The 16,268-nt window shown below is 40.7% G+C and overlaps 1 long non-coding RNA gene across 1 annotated transcript; it reads left to right on the top strand.

Moving 5' to 3' along the window:
- The first annotated feature begins 674 nt into the window (after positions 1-674).
- Positions 675-16,250, top strand: LOC113172791. Its single transcript, XR_003299787.1, has 3 exons — positions 675-799; positions 12,106-12,205; positions 13,305-16,250. It is a non-coding gene; the product is annotated as an uncharacterized LOC113172791 (long non-coding RNA).
- The last annotated feature ends 18 nt before the right edge of the window (positions 16,251-16,268 follow it).

The following is a 16,268-nucleotide window of genomic DNA, read 5'->3' as shown; positions in this document are numbered from 1 at the left end:
GTCACCTGGGTTCGGTTCTGAGCTTTAAAGGGTGGATACACGTTGTTTTACAGGAAGCCGTTCTCTGACCTTTGACCTCTTAAACACACTGTTTCTCACCTTTAGTAGTTACTGAATTACACCTGCAGGACACAAATGTTCCTCTGCTTCCAACGTCCACAGCCTGAACTCTGTTGTGTATTTCGTGACGTGTTTTATTACCTGTTGAAACAACAGAAGTGTGTTTGCTCAGGTGTTTGTTTGTTGTGGGACATTGATTCAATATTAAGCAATTTTTGAGATTAACAGATTTCAGGAAAAAGGCAACTAAAACCACAGAGAAGGGCACCTTTGATTGTCCCACAGTCAGACACGTACTGATCGTAGCAGCTATAATAAAGAAAGTAATGAACTAACATCAGCATTAATTAAAGAAAGACCCTAACAATACACCAGGGGCTTCACTAGTCTAATAATCATTTATTTAAAAGAAACAGGACAGTGTTTAATCTACTGCTCGACACTCCAGTCCACTAGGTGGCAGTAACTCACCTGTAGGCCTCGGATAGACCGGAAAGAACAGAGAATTGAATTGTGATTCGCTCTGTGGAGATGTCAGAACTGTGTCGCGGCCAATGAAAGGTGCGGACTGTCAGGGAGGGCGGGACTAACCTGCGACATGTGTTGATTGAGCTCACCTGGATTCAAATGTGGCAGCTCAGTGGGAAACGAGATGTTTGAAGAAGTTTAAAGGAGAGAGAGCTGATGATCTGACAGACCCTCTGGGTTCTACTGAAATCACCCCCACTACACCTTTCAGGTAAGTTCAGATCAAGTGCTAATTAGATACTCATTAATAATTAATGTGATGCTCTCTGGACACTAAAGGTGTTCAGTTTGAGGACGTGAGGTTGTAAACTGGTTTATTCGCCACATCCCAGCTTTCAGTTTTTACTTTCACCATTATTCAAGTCTGTGTTTTTCCAGTTTGAGGATGGATTAAAACACTCCTGACAACCTTCACATTTCATTTCAGATATTTTGTCTTTCTGTGTTTTTACTGCTTCTGCTGAGTTACAGCTTCAAATTCTTCCTTCAGGTGAAAACGTGCAGGCTCCTTCTCTCTCACCTCCATCTTTCATCATTAATGACAATAGGGAACCTGCTGATCCTGGATTCTAGTGTTGATGCATGTGGTGTAGTCAACACTCACCAGAGTGACTGATTTAACCCAGACGGTGGTTCAGTCCAGTTTCTCTACATATATTGTTTAGTTACAGTTACAGAAGAAAGACAAACTGTGCACGCTGCCTCGTGCTGTTCCCAGACGTGATTACATAACAGTCAAGAAAATGGCACCAGCTAAAGTTGAACATACTGTGTGTGTCAGCCCTAATCTGTTACTGACAAGTTCCCAGAAGAACAACCCCGGTTCGGAAGCAGTTTGGGCCTTTTCAAGATAAAAGTTAACATCACTTGAACTTGAATAGAGATCATGTGATGTACATTAGACATTTGCAGAGTTGCTGTTTGGAGCTGGAGCATGCTGGGAGGACAGATCAGGGCTTGTTTTCATCCATAAAAGTCCTTATTGAGCAAACCATAACTGATGCAGCAACATGGGGGTGTCAGGAGGGATTATAGGTTCATTTTCCTATTAAATTATGCAGATATCACACACACACCCTGGTGTCTAGTGTTAAATTGTTCTAGGTGATGCAACCTGTCACGGCTGATGTAAATAGTGGAAATGACTTGGCCGGTTGCTGTTGCATCATTATGTCATGAAAACACTGCAGGGTTCCAGAAAAACCGAAGGTAGCTGGGTGCACGAGTTCATGCCTCTAAAGCTGTGATAGTCAACTTCACGTTTCCCCCCACGCGTCTGTCTGTCTGGGAGGTGGCATTACTGGAAACACTAATTCAGCTCTGCTGGGGGGCGAAGGTTTGTCTCATGGGACTGATGCTGGGATTCCTCAGGTTCCAGGATGTCTGCTCTAAAACAGGAAGCAGGAAACCTGTTAGTCACATTAGCCACAGCCACTCGTGATGATGTCATTGTTGTAGGAAAACCACTACAGAACTGTAGTCCAGGTTTTCAGGAGACTGATAAATTAGATCTTTTCCATAAACGCAAAACCTCTTCTTGAATTCTTTAATGGAAACGTTAATAGAATACACAGAGGCGGTGAGGACGACAAGCCTAGAGGGTAAAGACGTAGTCACTACCTCAGCACTTTGGGATTTTCTGCATAGGTGCTTTGGGTCGGAGGTTCTCCTTATGACACAAACAGAACACCTACATTCCTCAGCCGACTCCAGACAAGGAGGGCTTTTTGGAAAAGTACTGGAGCTGTTTGGACACCAGCCTGTTCCAGCTCACAATAGAGAAAAATAGACTTGCAGTTTAAATTAAAACCCTACAGTCACGTGGCGCGAACTTGTCCAGGTTTGTTTTTGTAGGTTTTCCACATGTAGTTTAAGTGGTGTTGATTCTGTGCTGATATTTTTAGCCTGTGGCCTCTGAAGACCTGGCTGTTTCAAAACCTGTGCTGACATAGAAAAGAAAAAGCTACAACTTGCTGCATACTGCAGGATGTAATGAGCGAAGGACGTTGTTTCTGACTAATGTTAAAAGTTTCAGGAGCTAAGTGTTAATAAACTGCGACCATGCAAAGTTGCTGATGTTCATCGTGCAGGACATCAGCAGCTTTCAGACCTATCTGCAGACGTCTTTGTGTCATGCTTCAGTGTTCTTGTCCATCTGTGCTATTTATGGAGCAGATTGAGCCAGAGTCTTCCTCCATCACTCCTTATTCTGTCAATCCACAGCTCAGACTCCCATTACCCAGCAGACCTCACAACTCTTATTTGCCAAACCAGCTGTGTGGCTGGCGTACAGCTTCACCAAGATGTGAGTCAGATACTCGCGTCCCTGGTCACAGAACTCCAGTTATTTGACACGCTTCAGTTCTTGGAGCTGATTTAAAAGGAGTGATACTCTTTCTTCTGCTGAAACACATTTTCTAAACGTCCCGTGACAAAGATTTGTTTTGTTACAGAGAGTCTTCTGTGTGAATATATCCTGAGTTTTGTCTAACCAGGACACTTCTGTGTCCTTTTTGGAGACTGGGATCCATATGGGGTTCATTTTGTTTATGAGTAACTCCTTTACAGCTTAGTGCAGTTTTATTTGGTCCACACACGTTTAAATAGCATTTTTCAGGGATAAGACTAAGTTTTAGGTTTAGGGTTTGAATTGGGTTTTGGTCAGGGTTAGGGTTAGGGTCATGTACTGGGAATGCATTATGTCTATGAGAGTCCTCACAAGGTCACTGGATACTTGTCACTAACATGTTACTGTTTGTTGAAAGTAATGTAATATAATAATAATAATAATAATAATAATAATAATAATAATAATAATAATAATAATAATAATAATAATAAAAACCAAGTTTCTAAGTCTGTTACTAGTTTTAAGGTTACTCTTGCATTTCTCTGACAGAGTATTCCTATAAACTCCAGTTAAAAAAATGCAAACATGTTGTGCTTTTCATGACTGGTGAAGAATGTTATCAACTCCAATGTGGCGTAGACTTCCCAAAAACTGTCCTACTCACAGCTCCGTGAGTCAAACGCTAGAGTTTCCACCACTGAAATCGACCACACATCCTCCACCACATACAAGCCCCCTTAGCTTCTTCACGTGTTTTATACCAACAGTGGGGGCTACAGTTCCAACTATATCATCTTTGTCTCTTCCTGTGGGACACAGATGTTACAATTTCTGACTCAACAGAGGGAAGAGATGTTTGCAGAGTATTACAAGAATAGGATGAATGGACACCATCAAACCAGATGGTATAAAGCTTCCAGTCACTTCACAGTATAGTTTCTAAATGTGATGAGTTCCTTCATAAAGTAACTTTAACAAAATGACAACACTTAATGATCTAACACATTATATTTCTACATTACTATGGAAAGTAATGTTACATGCAGCATTTCTCCAGCGATGATGATAATTTACTCAAGTTCTGGTGGACAGGACTTAGGAGCAGCATGTCCAAACCATAAGAATAAACTAACAAACTAATGAAAGTGTGATTTCAAATTAAACTTTCTTTAAATTGCACTGTATGTTGCAGTTATTTGTCTAATTTTTCTAATGAGCAGAACAATCCCTAAAGATCCGTCCCATCTCTGTCCACACTGGACGAATAACTGCAGGAAACATTTTTTAGTTTTCTTCCACCACTCCCTTGTATCTTTGTACTTCCCTGTACAGCTCTTTCTCAGCTCATCTCTGCATTCCTCTTCAGAAGGATGCCAGAGAGAGAGAGAGAGAGAGAGAGGAATGAAAGGCCAGGAAATGACTGAATGGGAAAGACCCAGTCAGTACTGAGCCTCTATGAAATCCAGCTAAAGAAACCCCTTGTCATTCATGGAGAACCTTGAGGGATCCACTCGAAATCACTTGGCATGGTCCTTTAGCTGCCTCAGATGATTGACAGCTGCTTACACTGACCTTTTGATTGTCGTGATTTGCAGTGAGGCTCAGAAAAAACAGTTTCCCTATTGTCCATCTCGTTTTTCTCTGTCTCAGGGTTGTGTGTCTGTGTAACAACCTTTGCATTATACTTGAATATCTTCATGAGTTCACATGAAAGCATTGTCTTGCTCGGTTTTGATCTCAAATGAGGTGTAAGTGATATAGTCTCACACGGTCCTTTGTGTAATTGTGTGAGAAAGTCTGTTGAAGGGACTGTAACATCGCTGTTGTCTCTGCAGAATGTCAACATGAGTACAACACAGACTGTCTGCCTCTCTGCGCCACAATGGGACTGTTGTATCAGAGTCAGTGGCACAACAAAGTGTTCAAAGTTGGGATCCTTTGGAAAGCTTAGCTCGGCTCCGTTTTCAAATGAGTGTGTGTTTTAGTAGAAGGTTTAAAGCTCCGTTCCAAGCTTTGTGCTGTATGCAGTCTGTGTGTATCACGATGTCACAACTCTCCTGACGACTGAAATGTGCTTTGTGTCATCAGACCAACATGAAAGAGGATTTTTCAAACCTAGAAATATGCAACAACTGATGATTATTTAGTCTCCTACACACACCTCTTGTTGTTCTCTGATGCTTGACCTTGGGGAAGCTTGTGTAATGAATCCCTGCAGCAGCTACGTCTCTTGTTGCCTCTAAGACTTCAGAGATTTGAATAAAAAGATCAGTGGCCAAACTCATACTATTAAATCATAATCTTAAAGTTGAAACTAAATAAATGGAAATCTTTTGAATTTGAGAAAATCCTCTTTTCAGGTGCTTCAGATTTAACTTTGGTTATATGAACCCTAACTTCTTCATTTCAGTGGGATGTTCTTTACCTCTGTCTCTTTTTAAAAGTAAAGGCACATTTTAAACCTCAGTCTCCCACATGGAGGGCAGTGATATAACCACTACACTATCCAGAATTACACCAGGAAGCACCGTGACTCTCCAGGTCTAATAAAAGTTTAAGACTTTAATTGGTTGTAATGTTTTCCACAGACCAGCATGACTTCTTCTAGTATCATTCGTTCAGACCAGAATTCACAGATCAGTTTAAATTCTCAAATTTGAGATTTAAGAAGCTGGAAACACCAAATTGTGGCATTAGTTATTGAGAGGAATAAGAGAAATATTATTTTATTATCAAAATAGTTGCTTCATTTTCTGTAGTCCTTCTCCCATCACTGTGCTTATTGGACAGGAAGCAGATACTCTTCAAAAAGACCTAACACATTAAATGTAAGGAGACTTTAAAAAGTGAATCAGCCTGAAAACGACCCACAGATACAATGAATTGCAGGGAAGTGGAATCTCCTAATGCAACAGCAGAAAAGTGACACTGATTTTCAGATCATGCTTTTAAATAAAGAAAACATTGTATACACAGCATGTTTAGACAAAGATTCAATATGATTCACATATGCTTATGATCTCAGTCATGCTAATATATTTTCACATGAATTACACAAAGTCTGGAGCTTAAGGAACACTGTGCAGCATTCACCATAGCCAACACACCCAGAACCTACAGTAGAAGCCAAATTTATATTTTAAAAAAGTCTGTGTATTTCATTTTCCCATCATAATCCATCCCACATGAGCTGGCTGCATTCACTCCTCTCCTAGAAACACTTAATGTTTCTCCTCTTTAAAAAACTTTAAAATCATTCCTTTGTGGATTCGAAGAGCTTTGTTCCCAATGTTCCTTTCTTTAAACTAGCATACCTGCAAGTCGGGGAGTGTTTACGCAATAGAAATTAACAAGTACAAAACTAATTTCCAAAACATGTACTGTAAGTCATCAGGGAGAAATGTTTTTTAGCATCCAATAGGATCCATTGGCCGAACTTCTGGTCTCTAAGACTGTGTGCATGCACGCTCAAAAGTTGTTGATGGAGCATTAACCTGTTGAAGTCTTTCTATGACTCAGACCTTCTTTGACCTGGTGTTAGGCCTCTATTCAGCCTTCTCCAGAATCACGTTTTGGTGTCCAGTGTTTGTCAGAGCTGTTAGCCGCAGGGTGACTTGGCACCGTGAGACCGGCTGGGTGAGTGGAGACACTGAAGGACTCTAGCTGTGTTTAGTGAGGGAGCAAACATTCTCATCCTTAATCCTCCCCAAAGTAAACTTGACCACCACATTTGCCCGGGCCTCAGGACACCGTGCACCAGACAGGACCTCCTCAGATATGTGAATGTGCTCTTGCCTAACTGGAGGTGTTTTTCAGCTCAAAACAAACCTGGACTATGGTTAGACTGCTTTTAAATAATGAAATGGGTCATTAAAGTGATACATAAACTAGTGATGGGCATAAAGAGGAGAGCTGTGGTTCTTCATCTCTCTTCCAGCCAGTGGTCAGTTGTATATCAGTCCTCTACTTCATTATGCAGGTAGAATTACTGCACTGTGGTTGTATGTGTCTGCCAAATGGAAAGTTGCAGTTTACAGTATGTGTATGTTTTTCAAGACTTGAAGTCTTATCAGTTCATCCATGAGTCCGAGTGGATGTTTGTGCCACATGCAATGAAATTGGCAGTGAACCTTTGAGCCTTGGTTTTGTTCTGACCTTCATATGTACAATGGACATGAGCTCATGCATGTGACTGTACAGGTACAGTTTGAGGATGATTTCTATAGGGCTGGATCATTAGTTGATGCGGCACTTTGAGTTATTTGTACCAGTAGCTGTGCATGAAGGGAATGTGATTCTAAAGCCTGACTGTGGAATGCACTGTTCAAACACTATAGACCTACCCACTCACTGTACTATGTTCCCTTCATATAGTGATTGGAAACATCAATGTGGTGCCTCAGTGGCATCAAATCACATCCATGTGATTATTATTATTATTCATGTTTGGAAAAATGTGCTACTTCCACTAAAATACATGAAAATAGCAAGCATACCTGTGAGCATTGATCTACTAGTTTTTTGAAATTCTTTAATAAGAAACGTATTTGTTTCTCTTCCCATGGAGGCCAGTCCTGGTCAGGGGTTTACAGAAACGGGTGTGGCATGAGGAAAGCCTCGTCTGGATAACAGAGAAGCTGGTATTCAGTCACACAATCAGCTACAAACTCTTTTTCTGTGGTTTCATTTTCTATTGTCCTAACTGTTGAGGTAGCTTCATCATCAGGGTCATCTCCTCAAGGGGAAACACAAACAGTGTAAGTCATAGAAAGGCCCCTTATGTAATCTAATTATCCTACCACTTAATTCAAGGGAAACAGAAACCAAATAAAGTCATAAACTCTTATCAGACCTGGAGAGTTACGGTGCTTCCTGGTGTAATTCTGGTTAGTGTAGTGGTAAGATCACTGCCCTCTGTGTGGGGGACTGGGGTTTGAATCCTAAATGTGGCCTACCTCCAGTAAGGGTCCTTATGACAGACCTCCTCACACTTACCCTGCCTTGGAAGTTGCTCTGGAGAACACTGTCTGCCAAATGACTAAATTTCAACATGAATGTCATTCTAACTTCTGGAGATGTTGTATAATACCCTACCAACCTGCCCGGTGTCATGTCTTTGACTTTGAACTTTACTAAACCTGGTCGAGTTTTTCCTTTTCCTCCACTGTCGAGTTACATACAACCATCCACAAGGCTCAGCTTTAAGGCTGCACTTCAAAGGATGCACTGTATTCTCACAACCCTCTAATCATCTGATACATCTCTGTTCTATTCCCTTCATTTTAGTGATTTGTTCACTAGAGCATTATAAGGTTTGGTACAAATCTGCTGTAGCTCCTCTTGTAGAAATGAGAAAAATTATAGATTACTTGCACATAAACATTATACTTAAATGTAGTCACGCTTTTTTTTTGTTTGTTTTGTGATGGTTATTACAGTAGAGAGGATGCTGCACTTATGTGGCACATCAAACATTAAGCTCCCTGACATTCAATTCTTTAAAATGCACAACATTATAACTTAATTATAAGGTAATTTAATTATCAAACATCATATTTAAAGTCTCCATGTGTTAATGTAAATCAGGATTCTTGGGTTATTCTAAATGTTCAAGAGTTAAAGCACATTGTAAGACTGAAAAAAACTAAAATGGCTTGTGTAATGACAAAACAAACAGGATTAGATCAGGACATGTTTAAGGATATTTTAATATTTTAAACAAGTAGTAATTTATCTAAACAAGGAGGTATTATTAAATCAGATTTGAAGAGAGGGACATTTCCTCCCAAGTTAAAGTAATCCAAAGACTCAACAAGCTTAGAGGCCTAACACATTAACAGGCTTATTAAAGATGCCTATCGAGCATGATCCACCTTAAAATCCAAGAAAAACATCCGCTGTCCAGCTCGGATCTAATTGTCATCTCTGGGCTTTTTTTAGCTGAAGCCTATCCAGGTTTCAATTACCGTCCTCATCTGTGCTCTATTATATGTTTTTTATTTCATCCGCAAGGCATGGGATTTCTATTTTGATATGCAGTTGGAATTAGAAATGTTGAGTTGTGTGTATGTGTGGCTTGTATTCAAGGTTAATAGTCCCCATGCTCTTCCAACATTGAAGCCTGTAAGTCATTATCCAGTCTGTGATGCAGTATAACTAAAACCAAGACTCAGAGTACAGAAACTGCACACTCTGTGACTTAAGGATGTATGCAGACCGCTTCACTTCTTGTACAGTTTATTGTGATGGAGAGAAAAACTTCATTTCCAATTTTCCATTCAGTCTACACTCAATAACCTGTGAGGACAAAGTGAAAATATGTTCTGGAAGTTTTTGAAAAGGGAAGAAATATGAAAAACTGAAAGTATTGAGACTTTTTGCCGTGGCTCCAAATTGTGGTCAGGTGCATCCTGTTTGATTTAGTTTTCTTTAATACTAGTTTAGAACTTAAAAGTCCACCTTTGGCAAACTGAAGTGGCTGCACATTGTTTATAAAGGCATACACCTGTGTTCATTAGGTCCCAAATTCACACTGGATGTCAGGAGAACACTAGACCACTAGACCACTAGCCTTGATAATTGTGAACTTAAGGCAGGCTGGAACCAGCAGGACTCTCCTCACCATTGAACTAAACTAAGTAACTTAAAAGGGTTGTGGTCAGGGAGATCACAAGAAACCCAGTGGTCACACCAACAGAGCTTTGCAAAGATCAGAGAATCTGGCAGAAGGATGAAGATCTCAGGACATCTGTCAGGTCTTTATGGTGAATTAGATGAAGGCTAAAGGACTTAAAAGACTCAGAACTCCAAGCTCTGTGTCTGCTGTTCATTCCCTCGTACCATCCCTATGATCAAGCACAGCAGTCCAGAACAACATTCACGATAATACTGGAGAGGTATGAGACGAGTCCCTGGCTTTCCTTGAGTGCCTCAAACAAAGCCCAGAGTTACAGTCCCTCCAAAAGTATTGGAACAGTGAGGCCAGTTCCTTTATTTTTCTATAAACTGAAAACATTTGGGTTTGACAGCAAAAAATCAATATGAGAAAAAAGATCAACACTTCATCAGCTTTTATTTCAAAGTGTTTAAATCTGGATCTGGTTCACAACTTGGAAGATATCACCTTATGTTTGAAGACACATTTTTGATGGGTGCAAAAATATTGGAACATGTGACTTGTTGTCCAGGTGTGTCCTATTACATTTATAGTTAAAAGTTGTAACCAAGATGAAAACTAGGGAGCTGGCTATGGGTAGAAAACAAGAGAACATAAGCAGAGAGAAAATGGCAAATCAATCAGAGCCATAACACAAAAATTGGCTATAGCCAAAAGAACAATTTGGTATGTCCTGAAGAAGAACTGATGAGACAAAGATGAACCTTTACCAAAGTGATGGAAAGACTAAAGTTTCAGGCTCATTAATCTTCATTGATGATGTAACACATGATGGCAGCAGCACAATGAATTCAGAATCAAAAATCATTTTGAATCCCAGTTTAAAGAAAGATGCAACTAACTGGTTGGGAGATCTTTTATCATGCAGCAAGATAATGACCCAAAAACATAAAGGAGTACATCAGGAGCAAGAAGTGGACAGTTTTAGACTGGACAAGTCCATCTGTAGACTTAAAGCATATAGAGTATGTTACCTGCTAAAGAGGAGACTGAAGGGAGTAACCACCCAAAACAAACAACTAAAAGAGGCTGCAGTGCTCACATCAAAAATGGGTGGGTTCAAACAAAAGGTGCTATCTGCTAAGTTGTGTATCAGATCCAGATGTAAACATCTGCCCGGCAGTAGGCTGAAGCAGGACACTCACAAAATAACATGTTTTATATTTCAGATTTAAACACAGGCTTATAGTTCTCACTTTATTCTCAGTACCCTCCTGGAAATATTACATTTTGCTGTTGTTTCATTGACAGAGTTAAACAGTGTTGTATACCATTGTTATTTCTATTACTACTAATTGTCTTTATTGCAGTAGGTGCCTACAGCTATGCATGATTATTTGAACTTTTCTTTCCTGTATCCTGTTGCTACTCACTACTAGGATGACTCACTTTCCACATGGGAATCATTAAAGTATGAACAAGCATTATCAACTTCTTTTTACTGATGACTGATAAGAGGAATATAACTGATGCTAACATCCTTCCTTTCTCTTCACATATCCTCTTGTTATTGCTCCACAGCTTCCTTCACACATTCCCGGGGCTTTTCTGCAATCAGACTATTAACATACCAGTAACCAAACTTCACGTGGAATCGATTTGGGATACAGTGTGGTCTCAGCCCATTGTACCTTTAGTATACCCAAGATAAATCAGCAAGCACCGCTCTTTTCCCCTTCTTTATTCAGAACTAATGCAATGCAGGAATGTGCTTTGTCCTGCTGAGTTTGTGGATACTGCTCCTTGCAATTGGCTCTGCACACTGTCTACATTTAGTTACTTGGCTAACTGAATTAGTGTCCGTCTGCTGTTATGTTGAGTATTTCCATCTTGTTGCTCAGTAACATAAAGCAGTTGGCTTTCAGATAAACCAACATTTGATCATTTCTACTTTGCAGTACAGTGAAGTTTGTCAGAGCCTCTAACAGTGGCGGAAAGTTACTGACGACTACTCTGTAGTGAATATTTGATGTTATTTCATATTTCGTTGCATATACAAATCAGAGGGAATATGCTCCACTACACTGACAGTATGTATCCAACATCTTAGCTGAGGGATATTTAAACAACCTGTTTCTGTCAGCTTTACCCAAACCTGAACCCACTGCATAAAACATACAAGCCACACTGCTACAGATTAAACTCTTCACTGTATGAATCAGTTGATCCAGCAGCTGTACCTATTTATCCAGAAGGGTGGCGGCTTTGAGTGACTGAGGCAGTTCAGGGAACTGTAGGAGGAAACCCACTCAGACATGGGGAGAACATTGTTTGTATGTCACTCACAGAAAGACCCCAAACTGGTAGTTAGTCTTACCCTCAGAACTTTCTTATTGTGAGATCCTGTCACTAAAGGAAGCACAAATAAATGTGGACTTCACCCACCTATTACAAAATACTTATATGTAAGTGGCTCAAGAATAACAATTAGAAACATGTAGAATGTCTTTAACATTTCTAGTCAAGTCATTTATTGACTTTCTCTTCACAGGTGTTTTCTGACCACACCATTCAGAGATGTAGTTAGAAGTTACACCTGTAACAGCGATGTCACAAGATCCTGGAGTTGACCTGTACATCACAGCAGCAAGGTAGCAAACACGTCACTAAACTTCAATAAGTATGTGAAGCTTTGGGAAGTTTCTGCTTTCATGTCTCAAGCCTCATATTTGTGTCTTAACCAACTGTTAGTGGGTCTGTAACTTTACAATTTGTACTTTAACACCTTTTATTGTTAGACTCTGAAATATCTATAAAGAAAAATGTCATTGGACTGTATCTATTGTATGTGATATATAAGATAAACTTCTCGCTGGCTTTTACTTCAAGTCTGATGTTCACCCTTAAACAAGTGATTTCTATAATAAATCACGATGCTCCACAGAGCAAATAGAAGAAGTAGGATCTTAGGTTAGTTAGGACATGTTAGGATCATTAAGCTGGCCTGGGCAGCACCATGTGGGGATTGACTCACAGTCTTCCTTGCACACCACAGGCCCCCTATGATTTTTCACCCATGTGAAAGGCTCTCTATTGACATGATGAATGGCCTCGGCCTCACGCTGCAGCACTCGGGGAAATTGAGTCACAGCCCAGAGGTCATCGGTCCAAACCTGGTTTACACATGAACCTAGTCATCATAATATGCTCGTATGCATCAGTGGCTTAACACACTTAGAGGCTACTTAGCTGAGCAAACTTTACTGAGGAGTCTATTCACGTCTCAATGGGCAGGTTGTCTTTCCATGGAGGATTCAACGAAAAGCCCAGAATGGTGGAGATCATGTACCTAAGAACGGGTCCTGAGCATCAGTTTATATATTTTCTACATGTTGTTCTTGTTCTTTTCTTTTTTTAATTTACATCTTGACATTCAAAATCAGTTTTCTACATAGCATAGCTTACAATCTCTCCATAACTTATCTATAAATTAAAGACTTGATATCAGCTGTATGTTCTGAAGCAGCTGTCCTTTTCAGGTAGAAGATTAAAAATCATACTTCAATCAGCTTCAAATCAGCTACGTTATAACTTCATACCTAGTTAGAAAGTAAAGTTATTAAGATGGTTTCTAACTTTAGTAAATGTTCAGCCAATCTCTGAAATTAAATGCAAACATATCGGTAAAAACCAGGAATAACAATCACATTTTGTGTTATCACAGTTTGAGCATTTGTTTTTTGTTTGCAGGTATTTCCTCTGGTTTACAGCCTCATTTCTCTCTCTCACACTCAGGAGGACAATATGAAGTGTTGAAAAGGGAAATACAGTAAATCAGTCCTGAGCTCTCCACTCTATTTTCATTTTGCTCTGTTTGCACAAGGTGTGCACAACCGGGAGGGGACGGGGTCTCTGGTCTGGTAACACTTGTAGTTGGGATTAAGGTCGACACCCTGGAGCCACAGAGTCACATATACACATACACAAGTATATACGTTCACATACTTTCTGCTGTGTTTCACATGTGAAGTCATGTTCTGCTGAACAGGGGAAAAAACAGTTTCATTAAAAAGAGGACGCCACCCTGAAAAGCACAATGGAAACAATGTGAGGAAAAAGGGTGCTGGAAACGACAGCATGACACCGACGGTCAAGGAAGGAAGAACCTGTTGCCCTATGATCTGCTCTGAACACTTGTGTCAACCTCTGCAGATTAAGCAGTCACATTTTTTAAATGTTCCAGTCCTGCTGAGCTCCACTAAATGACGACATATGAGAGTCATTATGAAGTCTTTGGTCATGTAGCCGCTGCCCTTTTATTTCCAAGCAGGACCTCTCTTTCAAGTGCCTCCATGCTGAACGCTGTGGGTTGAACACAGTCAAGGAGTCTGCTTCTGGAGCATGTTGAAGACGAGAGATGCCGTTCAAATCACATTTTCTGATCTCTATATCCGATCTGCTCAGTTCAGATGACATATTCCTGTGCTGCAGTGTTTCATGCTGCATGTACATGTTTCTTTACAGCTCTAAATTCATCCTGCTGATTTCAATGTGAGTGCTTTAATATATCATAACATCAGTTTTGCTCAGCGTCACATCTCAAAAATACTCAAACTGTGTCCCTGTACTTTATATTAGATAATTCTGTAACTGAGTCAAGATGGTAAGTGCTGTTGGGTCAAAATATGATCTGTGACAGCTTAGAATAGCGCAGGCTGCCATTCACCCACACACCACTAACTGTTTTATGGGACACATGAGAATTTTCAGGAAGGATTCAGAGCTCTGAATCTCAGTGAGAACTCAAGATGTCGGTGATGTTTCAGACATTTTACACTCACCATGAAACCCTTTGAACAGAACATGTGAGCTGCAGATGGCTCCAAACTGTGTGCGATGTCAGGCTTTGAAGAGCACAGCAGCCAAATTGGTAGAGTTGATGTTTCACTGAGTTCTGCACAACACACAGTATGTAATCACATTTACATTGGGACAGTTCACTCCTGTTAAAATGTGATTTAACAGAAAAAGATATGTGCTGACGGATGTCAAACTGCATTTGTAAAAAGCTTTTGTAAGACAAAGAGACACTAAACTGCTGTTCGAGAGACTCGTGCCTTGTTTCCAAACTCTTCCTGGAGCTGCCTCTCAGCCATTTGCACTTTCTCATAATTTTTTCCAGCTGGACGTTGCTCCACCGTTTGCTTTGTGCACTGTGGGAGGAAAGTGTCCACCATATACACTTACCTATATTTACATATTTAACAGTTTGAATATGTTTGTATTTATTACCACTGTAGCATGCTGTGTGACCTCCTGAGCAAAAGAAACCCTGCTGTAAACATTAAAAATAAATGAGCACAGATCATTTATCAAATGAGCTGGATGCTGAATGCCGAGGTCAGTGGGTCAGTATCAGTTGCACATGTGAACACTGCTTGTACCACATGTTTTAACTCTGTGTTAAGCTTCTGCTGTACCTTGTGCATCTGCTCCCCGCATGTGTGATGTATGTGAATGTGGCCTGCTGCCTTTGACTTTTCTTTGTAATAAAGGTCTGTAATGAAGAAGCATCCGGATGGAAGTAAAATATATGGTTGAGCTGGCAGTCCTGGGAATGATTTGCACTCTGGCTCGTTCGGAGTGAACGGTCTGTGTAGTGGGCAGAGGACTACAGTGGGTCGGCTCGCAGAGGAGTGTAATTACTGTGTAAATCAGCGTCTGCTGTGGTCATTCAGAGTGGGACGTGCAACAATCAGTACTCTGCATGCATGATGCTGTCGACACATGAAGCCCATGTTGATTAGTGCAACACGTGAGCACCACCTCTGTCTTCTTGCGGACTTTAACCCAAATACACTGAAATCACATGAGCGGTCCCTCTATGCTGCAGCTGTTCTTATGTGCTGACATCAGGACGAACACAGGATGCTTGAGGCGCGTCCACTGCTCTCATCATCATCCAAAACATATGTATTCAGTGACACTTTCACTGTGCCGGGAAGCTGCACGTGACTCTGATACAGTTTTAGAGGTTTGGTTTTCCCGTTCTTCTCCTTTGCCTCAAAACTACAGTGGCAGTAGTTTTTTTTATTGTTTGTTTTTTCATGAAACGTGTTTCCTTTGATTTGTAGGTCGGTCGAGCTGGTTCACAGCTTCCTCAAAGACTTTTCATTGTCTTAACATTATTTTTAGCACAACTTGACCAAAGCCTGGTCAGGAATGTGGATTATTTCCAGCTGCTCCAAACCCAGCGTTGCGTGTCACCACGGACACGGATCAGACACAATAAGATGAGTGACGGCTCATCTTAAGATGTGGGTTTGCATCGTGTTGAGTTTAGTGCAGACAGAGACAGTGGGGTGTACCCCCTTTAGGTCCAGTACAGTGGCACATACTGTATAGTGTTTGGCTTTGCAGTGAGAGTGGATGTGGCTCGGACCTAGTGGTTTACTTTTCTTTACTTAGAACTTAATTACAAGTCAAACTGGGAAACTTTGTTAGAGGAAATGGAAACTCTGATTTTGTCATAAAAGAGCACAGACGCTCATTGCAATTATGTTTGGGTTCATTTCTGCTGCTTCTTACAGTAAATGGGTGGCCGGCCTCGAAGTCTGGAACCACCCCAGACCAGCAGGAGTTCACTCTGAGCTGTTTGAAGCAGAGCAGCCCTCTGGAGGTCCAGGGGAACATGTGGTCCATGCTGGGGAGGGA

Source organism: Anabas testudineus, chromosome 21 (genome assembly GCF_900324465.2).
Source record: "Anabas testudineus chromosome 21, fAnaTes1.2, whole genome shotgun sequence".
NCBI classification, from domain to species: Eukaryota; Metazoa; Chordata; class Actinopteri; order Anabantiformes; family Anabantidae; genus Anabas; species Anabas testudineus.
This window is presented reverse-complemented; position numbering and strand designations above follow the sequence as displayed.